Genomic DNA, 19,328 nt, shown 5'->3' with positions numbered 1-19,328 from the left:
AACGGTGACGAAGTGGAGGGGCCCTGGCTTCTGTACTCAGAATCCCATTATGGAGGATTATGCTCCATATGACGGAAAGTGTTCGTGGGCTAACAGTCGCAGAGGGAACTGGACTCACCAGAAACATACATAACGGCACTTTTCCCTGTGGCTTAGTGTTGTGGCATGACCTACTGTTTGAAATAAATGTGGTAAGCAAGAGACTCCAAGGTGTTGCCCTTGATATACCTGGAGCAAAGGAACAGTTGGACAAAGCAAAGCAAAGTCAGACCTACAGTCTTACCGGTCAGATGAAAGCTTTCAAAGCGTTCTGAAGAGTGCAGAGAAGTTGGCAGAGGAACGTCACAGTGCAGCTGTTTTCACACCCACTCAAGGTGCAACAGGATTCTTTGCCGCTTTTACAGCTGCAGACTAACAATTCACAAGAGTCACTGAAGAAGAAGCCCTTTTGATCACGAGGCACGGGATAATCCCATAAGAGACCCCGACAACAATTCTAAGGTGAATTCTTTAACCAGGTGCTAGATTGTGCAATACAGTCAGTTGAAGAACGTTTCATGCGCCTCAAGGAACGAAGACAGCAGTATATCTGGGATGTTGTGTGCCCTGCATTGCTGGTGTAGATCCTCTTCAGGTATAGTGAGGAACTTTGGTGTAGGTCTTCTTCTGGTATAGTGAGGAGTTCCTCACTGTAGCTGAAGAAGATCTACACCAGCGATGCAGGGCACGAGAGACAGTGCTGAGACATGAGCACATGCGCGAGGTTGATGCGAGTGATTTAGGTGATGAACTGAAAGCCCTTTCAGGTTACATTTCAGCAGGAGGAAGGCCAAAGGCTCCCCTGGAATAGATGTGCGCAAATAAGATGACCACCCCCTCGCCAAATGCTTCGGTTGCTCTGGGCATACTTCTAAGACTTCCTCTACCAGTTGCCAGTGGAGAACGCAGAGAACAAACAGCCTACGTCTGTTTGTCAGCTCTGCCTCTTAAATGTATTTTAAGAACATCTCTTTCAGCACACCTACATAACTCCTTAAATATCGCCTCCAAATATAATCACTCAATAAGCACGAGGCTCAAGACGACCCTCGTTTGGATAAATACTGTGAAAGCAGCATGTTAGGTGTAGTGAGTGTATCAGGGCTGATAGGAATTATTGCTACAGAACAGTGAACCATCTGCCAGTTGGTATTGCGGAGTAATACTGTTTGTGCTACAGCTTCCCCCAGTGGAGCACCAGCTATTGAGAATAATGGCAAAGGAAACTTTGAGTCTAGACAAGCCCCTCGTTACAGCTCTTGGTGTCTAAACCAGTCCCTTTCCCTCTTGTGGTTAGCTAATGTCCTTCAGATGGCTCGCATCTGCACAAGAAGCTGGCTATGCTGATTAATGTAGCTATCTGCTGGTTTGTGCCTAAGAAATAGGGATTTTACTGGAAGCAACAATTAGCATTACCAAGGAATGCCTACTGTGTTCTCTGACAAGAACATCTGACTGACACACAGTCCATGCATTTCGTCTGCCTTAACATCGTTGGAGCTTGGACTTTGCATGAAGGTGCAAATCTGAAGAACTTGGGGTGCGCTTTGCTTCCCAGGATTTGCTAGGAATGGCACAATCCACGCATTCTTTACATGACAGGAAATTTACATGACATTTACATAAATTTCCTGAGCTATACAGACAGAAATGCTCACCGTGAGCCTTCCGGCCCCACTGAAGAGATGCCTGATCTTCCAGGTAGTCAGAGTGCAGGTGACCTATGAGCTACTGCAGCGCCCATCGCTCCACCTCAAATGGATGCAACCATGCACATGCCTGAAGACAAGCGTAGAACGGAGAAGAGTGTGGTGGAGGCGCAAGAAACAGCCGCTGCTGAGTCTACTTTCTTAAGTCTAGATGATCCAGGACTGTGGACCCACTTGAGCAGTAGCCCGAAGGACTTCCTTGTAGTGCGTGGGCCACAGCAAGTGGAAAAAAACTTCTGGCTCCCCAAAGACAAGGAAAATAGAAGTTTCCCCACACATGACTGGCGTGAAAGCCCCAACGGTGACGAAGTGGAGGGGCCCTGGCTTCTGTACTCAGAATCCCATTATGGAGGATTATGCTCCATATGACGGAAAGTGTTCGTGGGCTAACAGTCGCAGAGGGAACTGGACTCACCAGAAACATACATAACGGCACATTTCCCTGTGGCTTAGTGTTGTGGCATGACCTACTGTTTGAAATAAATGTGGTAAGCAAGAGACTCCAAGGTGTTGCCCTTGATATACCTGGAGCAAAGGAACAGTTGGACAAAGCAAAGCAAAGTCAGACCTACAGTCTTACCGGTCAGATGAAAGCTTTCAAAGCGTTCTGAAGAGTGCAGAGAAGTTGGCAGAGGAACGTCACAGTGCAGCTGTTTTCACACCCATTCAAGGTGCAACAGGATTCTTTGCCGCTTTTACAGCTGCAGACTAACAATTCACAAGAGTCACTGAAGAAGAAGCCCTTTTGATCACGAGGCACGGGATAATCCCATAAGAGACCCCGACAACAATTCTAAGGTGAATTCTTTAACCAGGTGCTAGATTGTGCAATACAGTCAGTTGAAGAACGTTTCATGCGCCTCAAGGAACGAAGACAGCAGTATATCTGGGATGTTGTGTGCCCTGCATTGCTGGTGTAGATCCTCTTCAGGTATAGTGAGGAACTTTGGTGTAGGTCTTCTTCTGGTATAGTGAGGAGTTCCTCACTGTAGCTGAAGAAGATCTACACCAGCGATGCAGGGCACGAGAGACAGTGCTGAGACATGAGCACATGCGCGAGGTTGATGCGAGTGATTTAGGTGATGAACTGAAAGCCCTTTCAGGTTACATTTCAGCAGGAGGAAGGCCAAAGGCTCCCCTGGAATAGATGTGCGCAAATAAGATGACCACCCCCTCGCCAAATGCTTCGGTTGCTCTGGGCATACTTCTAAGACTTCCTCTACCAGTTGCCAGTGGAGAACGCAGAGAACAAACAGCCTACGTCTGTTTGTCAGCTCTGCCTCTTAAATGTATTTTAAGAACATCTCTTTCAGCACACCTACATAACTCCTTAAATATCGCCTCCAAATATAATCACTCAATAAGCACGAGGCTCAAGACGACCCTCGTTTGGATAAATACTGTGAAAGCAGCATGTTAGGTGTAGTGAGTGTATCAGGGCTGATAGGAATTATTGCTACAGAACAGTGAACCATCTGCCAGTTGGTATTGCGGAGTAATACTGTTTGTGCTACAGCTTCCCCCAGTGGAGCACCAGCTATTGAGAATAATGGCAAAGGAAACTTTGAGTCTAGACAAGCCCCTCGTTACGGCTCTTGGTGTCTAAACCAGTCCCTTTCCCTCTTGTGGTTAGCTAATGTCCTTCAGATGGCTCGCATCTGCACAAGAAGCTGGCTATGCTGATTAATGTAGCTATCTGCTGGTTTGTGCCTAAGAAATAGGGATTTTACTGGAAGCAACAATTAGCATTACCAAGGAATGCCTACTGTGTTCTCTGACAAGAACATCTGACTGACACACAGTCCATGCATTTCGTCTGCCTTAACATCGTTGGAGCTTGGACTTTGCATGAAGGTGCAAATCTGAAGAACTTGGGGTGCGCTTTGCTTCCCAGGATTTGCTAGGAATGGCACAATCCACGCATTCTTTACATGACAGGAAATTTACATGACATTTACATAAATTTCCTGAGCTATACAGACAGAAATGCTCACCGTGAGCCTTCCGGCCCCACTGAAGAGATGCCTGATCTTCCAGGTAGTCAGAGTGCAGGTGACCTATGAGCTACTGCAGCGCCCATCGCTCCACCTCAAATGGATGCAACCATGCACATGCCTGAAGACAAGCGTAGAACGGAGAAGAGTGTGGTGGAGGCGCAAGAAACAGCCGCTGCTGAGTCTACTTTCTTAAGTCTAGATGATCCAGGACTGTGGACCCACTTGAGCAGTAGCCCGAAGGACTTCCTTGTAGTGCGTGGGCCACAGCAAGTGGAAAAAAACTTCTGGCTCCCCAAAGACAAGGAAAATAGAAGTTTCCCCACACATGACTGGCGTGAAAGCCCCAACGGTGACGAAGTGGAGGGGCCCTGGCTTCTGTACTCAGAATCCCATTATGGAGGATTATGCTCCATATGACGGAAAGTGTTCGTGGGCTAACAGTCGCAGAGGGAACTGGACTCACCAGAAACATACATAACGGCACATTTCCCTGTGGCTTAGTGTTGTGGCATGACCTACTGTTTGAAATAAATGTGGTAAGCAAGAGACTCCAAGGTGTTGCCCTTGATATACCTGGAGCAAAGGAACAGTTGGACAAAGCAAAGCAAAGTCAGACCTACAGTCTTACCGGTCAGATGAAAGCTTTCAAAGCGTTCTGAAGAGTGCAGAGAAGTTGGCAGAGGAACGTCACAGTGCAGCTGTTTTCACACCCATTCAAGGTGCAACAGGATTCTTTGCCGCTTTTACAGCTGCAGACTAACAATTCACAAGAGTCACTGAAGAAGAAGCCCTTTTGATCACGAGGCACGGGATAATCCCATAAGAGACCCCGACAACAATTCTAAGGTGAATTCTTTAACCAGGTGCTAGATTGTGCAATACAGTCAGTTGAAGAACGTTTCATGCGCCTCAAGGAACGAAGACAGCAGTATATCTGGGATGTTGTGTGCCCTGCATTGCTGGTGTAGATCCTCTTCAGGTATAGTGAGGAACTTTGGTGTAGGTCTTCTTCTGGTATAGTGAGGAGTTCCTCACTGTAGCTGAAGAAGATCTACACCAGCGATGCAGGGCACGAGAGACAGTGCTGAGACATGAGCACATGCGCGAGGTTGATGCGAGTGATTTAGGTGATGAACTGAAAGCCCTTTCAGGTTACATTTCAGCAGGAGGAAGGCCAAAGGCTCCCCTGGAATAGATGTGCGCAAATAAGATGACCACCCCCTCGCCAAATGCTTCGGTTGCTCTGGGCATACTTCTAAGACTTCCTCTACCAGTTGCCAGTGGAGAACGCAGAGAACAAACAGCCTACGTCTGTTTGTCAGCTCTGCCTCTTAAATGTATTTTAAGAACATCTCTTTCAGCACACCTACATAACTCCTTAAATATCGCCTCCAAATATAATCACTCAATAAGCACGAGGCTCAAGACGACCCTCGTTTGGATAAATACTGTGAAAGCAGCATGTTAGGTGTAGTGAGTGTATCAGGGCTGATAGGAATTATTGCTACAGAACAGTGAACCATCTGCCAGTTGGTATTGCGGAGTAATACTGTTTGTGCTACAGCTTCCCCCAGTGGAGCACCAGCTATTGAGAATAATGGCAAAGGAAACTTTGAGTCTAGACAAGCCCCTCGTTACAGCTCTTGGTGTCTAAACCAGTCCCTTTCCCTCTTGTGGTTAGCTAATGTCCTTCAGATGGCTCGCATCTGCACAAGAAGCTGGCTATGCTGATTAATGTAGCTATCTGCTGGTTTGTGCCTAAGAAATAGGGATTTTACTGGAAGCAACAATTAGCATTACCAAGGAATGCCTACTGTGTTCTCTGACAACAACATCTGACTGACACACAGTCCATGCATTTCGTCTGCCTTAACATCGTTGGAGCTTGGACTTTGCATGAAGGTGCAAATCTGAAGAACTTGGGGTGCGCTTTGCTTCCCAGGATTTGCTAGGAATGGCACAATCCACGCATTCTTTACATGACAGGAAATTTACATGACATTTACATAAATTTCCTGAGCTATACAGACAGAAATGCTCACCGTGAGCCTTCCGGCCCCACTGAAGAGATGCCTGATCTTCCAGGTAGTCAGAGTGCAGGTGACCTATGAGCTACTGCAGCGCCCATCGCTCCACCTCAAATGGATGCAACCATGCACATGCCTGAAGACAAGCGTAGAACGGAGAAGAGTGTGGTGGAGGCGCAAGAAACAGCCGCTGCTGAGTCTACTTTCTTAAGTCTAGATGATCCAGGACTGTGGACCCACTTGAGCAGTAGCCCGAAGGACTTCCTTGTAGTGCGTGGGCCACAGCAAGTGGAAAAAAACTTCTGGCTCCCCAAAGACAAGGAAAATAGAAGTTTCCCCACACATGACTGGCGTGAAAGCCCCAACGGTGACGAAGTGGAGGGGCCCTGGCTTCTGTACTCAGAATCCCATTATGGAGGATTATGCTCCATATGACGGAAAGTGTTCGTGGGCTAACAGTCGCAGAGGGAACTGGACTCACCAGAAACATACATAACGGCACATTTCCCTGTGGCTTAGTGTTGTGGCATGACCTACTGTTTGAAATAAATGTGGTAAGCAAGAGACTCCAAGGTGTTGCCCTTGATATACCTGGAGCAAAGGAACAGTTGGACAAAGCAAAGCAAAGTCAGACCTACAGTCTTACCGGTCAGATGAAAGCTTTCAAAGCGTTCTGAAGAGTGCAGAGAAGTTGGCAGAGGAACGTCACAGTGCAGCTGTTTTCACACCCATTCAAGGTGCAACAGGATTCTTTGCCGCTTTTACAGCTGCAGACTAACAATTCACAAGAGTCACTGAAGAAGAAGCCCTTTTGATCACGAGGCACGGGATAATCCCATAAGAGACCCCGACAACAATTCTAAGGTGAATTCTTTAACCAGGTGCTAGATTGTGCAATACAGTCAGTTGAAGAACGTTTCATGCGCCTCAAGGAACGAAGACAGCAGTATATCTGGGATGTTGTGTGCCCTGCATTGCTGGTGTAGATCCTCTTCAGGTATAGTGAGGAACTTTGGTGTAGGTCTTCTTCTGGTATAGTGAGGAGTTCCTCACTGTAGCTGAAGAAGATCTACACCAGCGATGCAGGGCACGAGAGACAGTGCTGAGACATGAGCACATGCGCGAGGTTGATGCGAGTGATTTAGGTGATGAACTGAAAGCCCTTTCAGGTTACATTTCAGCAGGAGGAAGGCCAAAGGCTCCCCTGGAATAGATGTGCGCAAATAAGATGACCACCCCCTCGCCAAATGCTTCGGTTGCTCTGGGCATACTTCTAAGACTTCCTCTACCAGTTGCCAGTGGAGAACGCAGAGAACAAACAGCCTACGTCTGTTTGTCAGCTCTGCCTCTTAAATGTATTTTAAGAACATCTCTTTCAGCACACCTACATAACTCCTTAAATATCGCCTCCAAATATAATCACTCAATAAGCACGAGGCTCAAGACGACCCTCGTTTGGATAAATACTGTGAAAGCAGCATGTTAGGTGTAGTGAGTGTATCAGGGCTGATAGGAATTATTGCTACAGAACAGTGAACCATCTGCCAGTTGGTATTGCGGAGTAATACTGTTTGTGCTACAGCTTCCCCCAGTGGAGCACCAGCTATTGAGAATAATGGCAAAGGAAACTTTGAGTCTAGACAAGCCCCTCGTTACAGCTCTTGGTGTCTAAACCAGTCCCTTTCCCTCTTGTGGTTAGCTAATGTCCTTCAGATGGCTCGCATCTGCACAAGAAGCTGGCTATGCTGATTAATGTAGCTATCTGCTGGTTTGTGCCTAAGAAATAGGGATTTTACTGGAAGCAACAATTAGCATTACCAAGGAATGCCTACTGTGTTCTCTGACAAGAACATCTGACTGACACACAGTCCATGCATTTCGTCTGCCTTAACATCGTTGGAGCTTGGACTTTGCATGAAGGTGCAAATCTGAAGAACTTGGGGTGCGCTTTGCTTCCCAGGATTTGCTAGGAATGGCACAATCCACGCATTCTTTACATGACAGGAAATTTACATGACATTTACATAAATTTCCTGAGCTATACAGACAGAAATGCTCACCGTGAGCCTTCCGGCCCCACTGAAGAGATGCCTGATCTTCCAGGTAGTCAGAGTGCAGGTGACCTATGAGCTACTGCAGCGCCCATCGCTCCACCTCAAATGGATGCAACCATGCACATGCCTGAAGACAAGCGTAGAACGGAGAAGAGTGTGGTGGAGGCGCAAGAAACAGCCGCTGCTGAGTCTACTTTCTTAAGTCTAGATGATCCAGGACTGTGGACCCACTTGAGCAGTAGCCCGAAGGACTTCCTTGTAGTGCGTGGGCCACAGCAAGTGGAAAAAAACTTCTGGCTCCCCAAAGACAAGGAAAATAGAAGTTTCCCCACACATGACTGGCGTGAAAGCCCCAACGGTGACGAAGTGGAGGGGCCCTGGCTTCTGTACTCAGAATCCCATTATGGAGGATTATGCTCCATATGACGGAAAGTGTTCGTGGGCTAACAGTCGCAGAGGGAACTGGACTCACCAGAAACATACATAACGGCACATTTCCCTGTGGCTTAGTGTTGTGGCATGACCTACTGTTTGAAATAAATGTGGTAAGCAAGAGACTCCAAGGTGTTGCCCTTGATATACCTGGAGCAAAGGAACAGTTGGACAAAGCAAAGCAAAGTCAGACCTACAGTCTTACCGGTCAGATGAAAGCTTTCAAAGCGTTCTGAAGAGTGCAGAGAAGTTGGCAGAGGAACGTCACAGTGCAGCTGTTTTCACACCCATTCAAGGTGCAACAGGATTCTTTGCCGCTTTTACAGCTGCAGACTAACAATTCACAAGAGTCACTGAAGAAGAAGCCCTTTTGATCACGAGGCACGGGATAATCCCATAAGAGACCCCGACAACAATTCTAAGGTGAATTCTTTAACCAGGTGCTAGATTGTGCAATACAGTCAGTTGAAGAACGTTTCATGCGCCTCAAGGAACGAAGACAGCAGTATATCTGGGATGTTGTGTGCCCTGCATTGCTGGTGTAGATCCTCTTCAGGTATAGTGAGGAACTTTGGTGTAGGTCTTCTTCTGGTATAGTGAGGAGTTCCTCACTGTAGCTGAAGAAGATCTACACCAGCGATGCAGGGCACGAGAGACAGTGCTGAGACATGAGCACATGCGCGAGGTTGATGCGAGTGATTTAGGTGATGAACTGAAAGCCCTTTCAGGTTACATTTCAGCAGGAGGAAGGCCAAAGGCTCCCCTGGAATAGATGTGCGCAAATAAGATGACCACCCCCTCGCCAAATGCTTCGGTTGCTCTGGGCATACTTCTAAGACTTCCTCTACCAGTTGCCAGTGGAGAACGCAGAGAACAAACAGCCTACGTCTGTTTGTCAGCTCTGCCTCTTAAATGTATTTTAAGAACATCTCTTTCAGCACACCTACATAACTCCTTAAATATCGCCTCCAAATATAATCACTCAATAAGCACGAGGCTCAAGACGACCCTCGTTTGGATAAATACTGTGAAAGCAGCATGTTAGGTGTAGTGAGTGTATCAGGGCTGATAGGAATTATTGCTACAGAACAGTGAACCATCTGCCAGTTGGTATTGCGGAGTAATACTGTTTGTGCTACAGCTTCCCCCAGTGGAGCACCAGCTATTGAGAATAATGGCAAAGGAAACTTTGAGTCTAGACAAGCCCCTCGTTACAGCTCTTGGTGTCTAAACCAGTCCCTTTCCCTCTTGTGGTTAGCTAATGTCCTTCAGATGGCTCGCATCTGCACAAGAAGCTGGCTATGCTGATTAATGTAGCTATCTGCTGGTTTGTGCCTAAGAAATAGGGATTTTACTGGAAGCAACAATTAGCATTACCAAGGAATGCCTACTGTGTTCTCTGACAACAACATCTGACTGACACACAGTCCATGCATTTCGTCTGCCTTAACATCGTTGGAGCTTGGACTTTGCATGAAGGTGCAAATCTGAAGAACTTGGGGTGCGCTTTGCTTCCCAGGATTTGCTAGGAATGGCACAATCCACGCATTCTTTACATGACAGGAAATTTACATGACATTTACATAAATTTCCTGAGCTATACAGACAGAAATGCTCACCGTGAGCCTTCCGGCCCCACTGAAGAGATGCCTGATCTTCCAGGTAGTCAGAGTGCAGGTGACCTATGAGCTACTGCAGCGCCCATCGCTCCACCTCAAATGGATGCAACCATGCACATGCCTGAAGACAAGCGTAGAACGGAGAAGAGTGTGGTGGAGGCGCAAGAAACAGCCGCTGCTGAGTCTACTTTCTTAAGTCTAGATGATCCAGGACTGTGGACCCACTTGAGCAGTAGCCCGAAGGACTTCCTTGTAGTGCGTGGGCCACAGCAAGTGGAAAAAAACTTCTGGCTCCCCAAAGACAAGGAAAATAGAAGTTTCCCCACACATGACTGGCGTGAAAGCCCCAACGGTGACGAAGTGGAGGGGCCCTGGCTTCTGTACTCAGAATCCCATTATGGAGGATTATGCTCCATATGACGGAAAGTGTTCGTGGGCTAACAGTCGCAGAGGGAACTGGACTCACCAGAAACATACATAACGGCACATTTCCCTGTGGCTTAGTGTTGTGGCATGACCTACTGTTTGAAATAAATGTGGTAAGCAAGAGACTCCAAGGTGTTGCCCTTGATATACCTGGAGCAAAGGAACAGTTGGACAAAGCAAAGCAAAGTCAGACCTACAGTCTTACCGGTCAGATGAAAGCTTTCAAAGCGTTCTGAAGAGTGCAGAGAAGTTGGCAGAGGAACGTCACAGTGCAGCTGTTTTCACACCCATTCAAGGTGCAACAGGATTCTTTGCCGCTTTTACAGCTGCAGACTAACAATTCACAAGAGTCACTGAAGAAGAAGCCCTTTTGATCACGAGGCACGGGATAATCCCATAAGAGACCCCGACAACAATTCTAAGGTGAATTCTTTAACCAGGTGCTAGATTGTGCAATACAGTCAGTTGAAGAACGTTTCATGCGCCTCAAGGAACGAAGACAGCAGTATATCTGGGATGTTGTGTGCCCTGCATTGCTGGTGTAGATCCTCTTCAGGTATAGTGAGGAACTTTGGTGTAGGTCTTCTTCTGGTATAGTGAGGAGTTCCTCACTGTAGCTGAAGAAGATCTACACCAGCGATGCAGGGCACGAGAGACAGTGCTGAGACATGAGCACATGCGCGAGGTTGATGCGAGTGATTTAGGTGATGAACTGAAAGCCCTTTCAGGTTACATTTCAGCAGGAGGAAGGCCAAAGGCTCCCCTGGAATAGATGTGCGCAAATAAGATGACCACCCCCTCGCCAAATGCTTCGGTTGCTCTGGGCATACTTCTAAGACTTCCTCTACCAGTTGCCAGTGGAGAACGCAGAGAACAAACAGCCTACGTCTGTTTGTCAGCTCTGCCTCTTAAATGTATTTTAAGAACATCTCTTTCAGCACACCTACATAACTCCTTAAATATCGCCTCCAAATATAATCACTCAATAAGCACGAGGCTCAAGACGACCCTCGTTTGGATAAATACTGTGAAAGCAGCATGTTAGGTGTAGTGAGTGTATCAGGGCTGATAGGAATTATTGCTACAGAACAGTGAACCATCTGCCAGTTGGTATTGCGGAGTAATACTGTTTGTGCTACAGCTTCCCCCAGTGGAGCACCAGCTATTGAGAATAATGGCAAAGGAAACTTTGAGTCTAGACAAGCCCCTCGTTACAGCTCTTGGTGTCTAAACCAGTCCCTTTCCCTCTTGTGGTTAGCTAATGTCCTTCAGATGGCTCGCATCTGCACAAGAAGCTGGCTATGCTGATTAATGTAGCTATCTGCTGGTTTGTGCCTAAGAAATAGGGATTTTACTGGAAGCAACAATTAGCATTACCAAGGAATGCCTACTGTGTTCTCTGACAAGAACATCTGACTGACACACAGTCCATGCATTTCGTCTGCCTTAACATCGTTGGAGCTTGGACTTTGCATGAAGGTGCAAATCTGAAGAACTTGGGGTGCGCTTTGCTTCCCAGGATTTGCTAGGAATGGCACAATCCACGCATTCTTTACATGACAGGAAATTTACATGACATTTACATAAATTTCCTGAGCTATACAGACAGAAATGCTCACCGTGAGCCTTCCGGCCCCACTGAAGAGATGCCTGATCTTCCAGGTAGTCAGAGTGCAGGTGACCTATGAGCTACTGCAGCGCCCATCGCTCCACCTCAAATGGATGCAACCATGCACATGCCTGAAGACAAGCGTAGAACGGAGAAGAGTGTGGTGGAGGCGCAAGAAACAGCCGCTGCTGAGTCTACTTTCTTAAGTCTAGATGATCCAGGACTGTGGACCCACTTGAGCAGTAGCCCGAAGGACTTCCTTGTAGTGCGTGGGCCACAGCAAGTGGAAAAAAACTTCTGGCTCCCCAAAGACAAGGAAAATAGAAGTTTCCCCACACATGACTGGCGTGAAAGCCCCAACGGTGACGAAGTGGAGGGGCCCTGGCTTCTGTACTCAGAATCCCATTATGGAGGATTATGCTCCATATGACGGAAAGTGTTCGTGGGCTAACAGTCGCAGAGGGAACTGGACTCACCAGAAACATACATAACGGCACATTTCCCTGTGGCTTAGTGTTGTGGCATGACCTACTGTTTGAAATAAATGTGGTAAGCAAGAGACTCCAAGGTGTTGCCCTTGATATACCTGGAGCAAAGGAACAGTTGGACAAAGCAAAGCAAAGTCAGACCTACAGTCTTACCGGTCAGATGAAAGCTTTCAAAGCGTTCTGAAGAGTGCAGAGAAGTTGGCAGAGGAACGTCACAGTGCAGCTGTTTTCACACCCACTCAAGGTGCAACAGGATTCTTTGCCGCTTTTACAGCTGCAGACTAACAATTCACAAGAGTCACTGAAGAAGAAGCCCTTTTGATCACGAGGCACGGGATAATCCCATAAGAGACCCCGACAACAATTCTAAGGTGAATTCTTTAACCAGGTGCTAGATTGTGCAATACAGTCAGTTGAAGAACGTTTCATGCGCCTCAAGGAACGAAGACAGCAGTATATCTGGGATGTTGTGTGCCCTGCATTGCTGGTGTAGATCCTCTTCAGGTATAGTGAGGAACTTTGGTGTAGGTCTTCTTCTGGTATAGTGAGGAGTTCCTCACTGTAGCTGAAGAAGATCTACACCAGCGATGCAGGGCACGAGAGACAGTGCTGAGACATGAGCACATGCGCGAGGTTGATGCGAGTGATTTAGGTGATGAACTGAAAGCCCTTTCAGGTTACATTTCAGCAGGAGGAAGGCCAAAGGCTCCCCTGGAATAGATGTGCGCAAATAAGATGACCACCCCCTCGCCAAATGCTTCGGTTGCTCTGGGCATACTTCTAAGACTTCCTCTACCAGTTGCCAGTGGAGAACGCAGAGAACAAACAGCCTACGTCTGTTTGTCAGCTCTGCCTCTTAAATGTATTTTAAGAACATCTCTTTCAGCACACCTACATAACTCCTTAAATATCGCCTCCAAATATAATCACTCAATAAGCACGAGGCTCAAGACGACCCTCGTTTGGATAAATACTGTGAAAGCAGCATGTTAGGTGTAGTGAGTGTATCAGGGCTGATAGGAATTATTGCTACAGAACAGTGAACCATCTGCCAGTTGGTATTGCGGAGTAATACTGTTTGTGCTACAGCTTCCCCCAGTGGAGCACCAGCTATTGAGAATAATGGCAAAGGAAACTTTGAGTCTAGACAAGCCCCTCGTTACGGCTCTTGGTGTCTAAACCAGTCCCTTTCCCTCTTGTGGTTAGCTAATGTCCTTCAGATGGCTCGCATCTGCACAAGAAGCTGGCTATGCTGATTAATGTAGCTATCTGCTGGTTTGTGCCTAAGAAATAGGGATTTTACTGGAAGCAACAATTAGCATTACCAAGGAATGCCTACTGTGTTCTCTGACAAGAACATCTGACTGACACACAGTCCATGCATTTCGTCTGCCTTAACATCGTTGGAGCTTGGACTTTGCATGAAGGTGCAAATCTGAAGAACTTGGGGTGCGCTTTGCTTCCCAGGATTTGCTAGGAATGGCACAATCCACGCATTCTTTACATGACAGGAAATTTACATGACATTTACATAAATTTCCTGAGCTATACAGACAGAAATGCTCACCGTGAGCCTTCCGGCCCCACTGAAGAGATGCCTGATCTTCCAGGTAGTCAGAGTGCAGGTGACCTATGAGCTACTGCAGCGCCCATCGCTCCACCTCAAATGGATGCAACCATGCACATGCCTGAAGACAAGCGTAGAACGGAGAAGAGTGTGGTGGAGGCGCAAGAAACAGCCGCTGCTGAGTCTACTTTCTTAAGTCTAGATGATCCAGGACTGTGGACCCACTTGAGCAGTAGCCCGAAGGACTTCCTTGTAGTGCGTGGGCCACAGCAAGTGGAAAAAAACTTCTGGCTCCCCAAAGACAAGGAAAATAGAAGTTTCCCCACACATGACTGGCGTGAAAGCCCCAACGGTGACGAAGTGGAGGGGCCCTGGCTTCTGTACTCAGAATCCCATTATGGAGGATTATGCTCCATATGACGGAAAGTGTTCGTGGGCTAACAGTCGCAGAGGGAACTGGACTCACCAGAAACATACATAACGGCACTTTTCCCTGTGGCTTAGTGTTGTGGCATGACCTACTGTTTGAAATAAATGTGGTAAGCAAGAGACTCCAAGGTGTTGCCCTTGATATACCTGGAGCAAAGGAACAGTTGGACAAAGCAAAGCAAAGTCAGACCTACAGTCTTACCGGTCAGATGAAAGCTTTCAAAGCGTTCTGAAGAGTGCAGAGAAGTTGGCAGAGGAACGTCACAGTGCAGCTGTTTTCACACCCACTCAAGGTGCAACAGGATTCTTTGCCGCTTTTACAGCTGCAGACTAACAATTCACAAGAGTCACTGAAGAAGAAGCCCTTTTGATCACGAGGCACGGGATAATCCCATAAGAGACCCCGACAACAATTCTAAGGTGAATTCTTTAACCAGGTGCTAGATTGTGCAATACAGTCAGTTGAAGAACGTTTCATGCGCCTCAAGGAACGAAGACAGCAGTATATCTGGGATGTTGTGTGCCCTGCATTGCTGGTGTAGATCCTCTTCAGGTATAGTGAGGAACTTTGGTGTAGGTCTTCTTCTGGTATAGTGAGGAGTTCCTCACTGTAGCTGAAGAAGATCTACACCAGCGATGCAGGGCACGAGAGACAGTGCTGAGACATGAGCACATGCGCGAGGTTGATGCGAGTGATTTAGGTGATGAACTGAAAGCCCTTTCAGGTTACATTTCAGCAGGAGGAAGGCCAAAGGCTCCCCTGGAATAGATGTGCGCAAATAAGATGACCACCCCCTCGCCAAATGCTTCGGTTGCTCTGGGCATACTTCTAAGACTTCCTCTACCAGTTGCCAGTGGAGAACGCAGAGAACAAACAGCCTACGTCTGTTTGTCAGCTCTGCCTCTTAAATGTATTTTAAGAACATCTCTTTCAGCACACCTACATAACTCCTTAAATATCGCCTCCAAATATAATCACTCAATAAGCACGAGGCTCAAGACGACCCTCGTTTGGATAAATACTGTGAAAGCAGCATGTTAGGTGTAGTGAGTGTATCAGGGCTGATAGGAATTATTGCTACAGAACAGTGAACCATCTGCCAGTTGGTATTGCGGAGTAATACTGTTTGTGCTACAGCTTCCCCCAGTGGAGCACCAGCTATTGAGAATAATGGCAAAGGAAACTTTGAGTCTAGACAAGCCCCTCGTTACAGCTCTTGGTGTCTAAACCAGTCCCTTTCCCTCTTGTGGTTAGCTAATGTCCTTCAGATGGCTCGCATCTGCACAAGAAGCTGGCTATGCTGATTAATGTAGCTATCTGCTGGTTTGTGCCTAAGAAATAGGGATTTTACTGGAAGCAACAATTAGCATTACCAAGGAATGCCTACTGTGTTCTCTGACAAGAACATCTGACTGACACACAGTCCATGCATTTCGTCTGCCTTAACATCGTTGGAGCTTGGACTTTGCATGAAGGTGCAAATCTGAAGAACTTGGGGTGCGCTTTGCTTCCCAGGATTTGCTAGGAATGGCACAATCCACGCATTCTTTACATGACAGGAAATTTACATGACATTTACATAAATTTCCTGAGCTATACAGACAGAAATGCTCACCGTGAGCCTTCCGGCCCCACTGAAGAGATGCCTGATCTTCCAGGTAGTCAGAGTGCAGGTGACCTATGAGCTACTGCAGCGCCCATCGCTCCACCTCAAATGGATGCAACCATGCACATGCCTGAAGACAAGCGTAGAACGGAGAAGAGTGTGGTGGAGGCGCAAGAAACAGCCGCTGCTGAGTCTACTTTCTTAAGTCTAGATGATCCAGGACTGTGGACCCACTTGAGCAGTAGCCCGAAGGACTTCCTTGTAGTGCGTGGGCCACAGCAAGTGGAAAAAAACTTCTGGCTCCCCAAAGACAAGGAAAATAGAAGTTTCCCCACACATGACTGGCGTGAAAGCCCCAACGGTGACGAAGTGGAGGGGCCCTGGCTTCTGTACTCAGAATCCCATTATGGAGGATTATGCTCCATATGACGGAAAGTGTTCGTGGGCTAACAGTCGCAGAGGGAACTGGACTCACCAGAAACATACATAACGGCACATTTCCCTGTGGCTTAGTGTTGTGGCATGACCTACTGTTTGAAATAAATGTGGTAAGCAAGAGACTCCAAGGTGTTGCCCTTGATATACCTGGAGCAAAGGAACAGTTGGACAAAGCAAAGCAAAGTCAGACCTACAGTCTTACCGGTCAGATGAAAGCTTTCAAAGCGTTCTGAAGAGTGCAGAGAAGTTGGCAGAGGAACGTCACAGTGCAGCTGTTTTCACACCCACTCAAGGTGCAACAGGATTCTTTGCCGCTTTTACAGCTGCAGACTAACAATTCACAAGAGTCACTGAAGAAGAAGCCCTTTTGATCACGAGGCACGGGATAATCCCATAAGAGACCCCGACAACAATTCTAAGGTGAATTCTTTAACCAGGTGCTAGATTGTGCAATACAGTCAGTTGAAGAACGTTTCATGCGCCTCAAGGAACGAAGACAGCAGTATATCTGGGATGTTGTGTGCCCTGCATTGCTGGTGTAGATCCTCTTCAGGTATAGTGAGGAACTTTGGTGTAGGTCTTCTTCTGGTATAGTGAGGAGTTCCTCACTGTAGCTGAAGAAGATCTACACCAGCGATGCAGGGCACGAGAGACAGTGCTGAGACATGAGCACATGCGCGAGGTTGATGCGAGTGATTTAGGTGATGAACTGAAAGCCCTTTCAGGTTACATTTCAGCAGGAGGAAGGCCAAAGGCTCCCCTGGAATAGATGTGCGCAAATAAGATGACCACCCCCTCGCCAAATGCTTCGGTTGCTCTGGGCATACTTCTAAGACTTCCTCTACCAGTTGCCAGTGGAGAACGCAGAGAACAAACAGCCTACGTCTGTTTGTCAGCTCTGCCTCTTAAATGTATTTTAAGAACATCTCTTTCAGCACACCTACATAACTCCTTAAATATCGCCTCCAAATATAATCACTCAATAAGCACGAGGCTCAAGACGACCCTCGTTTGGATAAATACTGTGAAAGCAGCATGTTAGGTGTAGTGAGTGTATCAGGGCTGATAGGAATTATTGCTACAGAACAGTGAACCATCTGCCAGTTGGTATTGCGGAGTAATACTGTTTGTGCTACAGCTTCCCCCAGTGGAGCACCAGCTATTGAGAATAATGGCAAAGGAAACTTTGAGTCTAGACAAGCCCCTCGTTACGGCTCTTGGTGTCTAAACCAGTCCCTTTCCCTCTTGTGGTTAGCTAATGTCCTTCAGATGGCTCGCATCTGCACAAGAAGCTGGCTATGCTGATTAATGTAGCTATCTGCTGGTTTGTGCCTAAGAAATAGGGATTTTACTGGAAGCAACAATTAGCATTACCAAGGAATGCCTACTGTGTTCTCTGACAAGAACATCTGACTGACACACAGTCCATGCATTTCGTCTGCCTTAACATCGTTGGAGCTTGGACTTTGCATGAAGGTGCAAATCTGAAGAACTTGGGGTGCGCTTTGCTTCCCAGGATTTGCTAGGAATGGCACAATCCACGCATTCTTTACATGACAGGAAATTTACATGACATTTACATAAATTTCCTGAGCTATACAGACAGAAATGCTCACCGTGAGCCTTCCGGCCCCACTGAAGAGATGCCTGATCTTCCAGGTAGTCAGAGTGCAGGTGACCTATGAGCTACTGCAGCGCCCATCGCTCCACCTCAAATGGATGCAACCATGCACATGCCTGAAGACAAGCGTAGAACGGAGAAGAGTGTGGTGGAGGCGCAAGAAACAGCCGCTGCTGAGTCTACTTTCTTAAGTCTAGATGATCCAGGACTGTGGACCCACTTGAGCAGTAGCCCGAAGGACTTCCTTGTAGTGCGTGGGCCACAGCAAGTGGAAAAAAACTTCTGGCTCCCCAAAGACAAGGAAAATAGAAGTTTCCCCACACATGACTGGCGTGAAAGCCCCAACGGTGACGAAGTGGAGGGGCCCTGGCTTCTGTACTCAGAATCCCATTATGGAGGATTATGCTCCATATGACGGAAAGTGTTCGTGGGCTAACAGTCGCAGAGGGAACTGGACTCACCAGAAACATACATAACGGCACTTTTCCCTGTGGCTTAGTGTTGTGGCATGACCTACTGTTTGAAATAAATGTGGTAAGCAAGAGACTCCAAGGTGTTGCCCTTGATATACCTGGAGCAAAGGAACAGTTGGACAAAGCAAAGCAAAGTCAGACCTACAGTCTTACCGGTCAGATGAAAGCTTTCAAAGCGTTCTGAAGAGTGCAGAGAAGTTGGCAGAGGAACGTCACAGTGCAGCTGTTTTCACACCCACTCAAGGTGCAACAGGATTCTTTGCCGCTTTTACAGCTGCAGACTAACAATTCACAAGAGTCACTGAAGAAGAAGCCCTTTTGATCACGAGGCACGGGATAATCCCATAAGAGACCCCGACAACAATTCTAAGGTGAATTCTTTAACCAGGTGCTAGATTGTGCAATACAGTCAGTTGAAGAACGTTTCATGCGCCTCAAGGAACGAAGACAGCAGTATATCTGGGATGTTGTGTGCCCTGCATTGCTGGTGTAGATCCTCTTCAGGTATAGTGAGGAACTTTGGTGTAGGTCTTCTTCTGGTATAGTGAGGAGTTCCTCACTGTAGCTGAAGAAGATCTACACCAGCGATGCAGGGCACGAGAGACAGTGCTGAGACATGAGCACATGCGCGAGGTTGATGCGAGTGATTTAGGTGATGAACTGAAAGCCCTTTCAGGTTACATTTCAGCAGGAGGAAGGCCAAAGGCTCCCCTGGAATAGATGTGCGCAAATAAGATGACCACCCCCTCGCCAAATGCTTCGGTTGCTCTGGGCATACTTCTAAGACTTCCTC

Source organism: Natator depressus, chromosome 1 (assembly GCF_965152275.1).
Source record: "Natator depressus isolate rNatDep1 chromosome 1, rNatDep2.hap1, whole genome shotgun sequence".
Classification (NCBI taxonomy): domain Eukaryota; kingdom Metazoa; phylum Chordata; order Testudines; family Cheloniidae; genus Natator; species Natator depressus.
Note: the sequence above shows the minus strand (reverse complement) of the source record.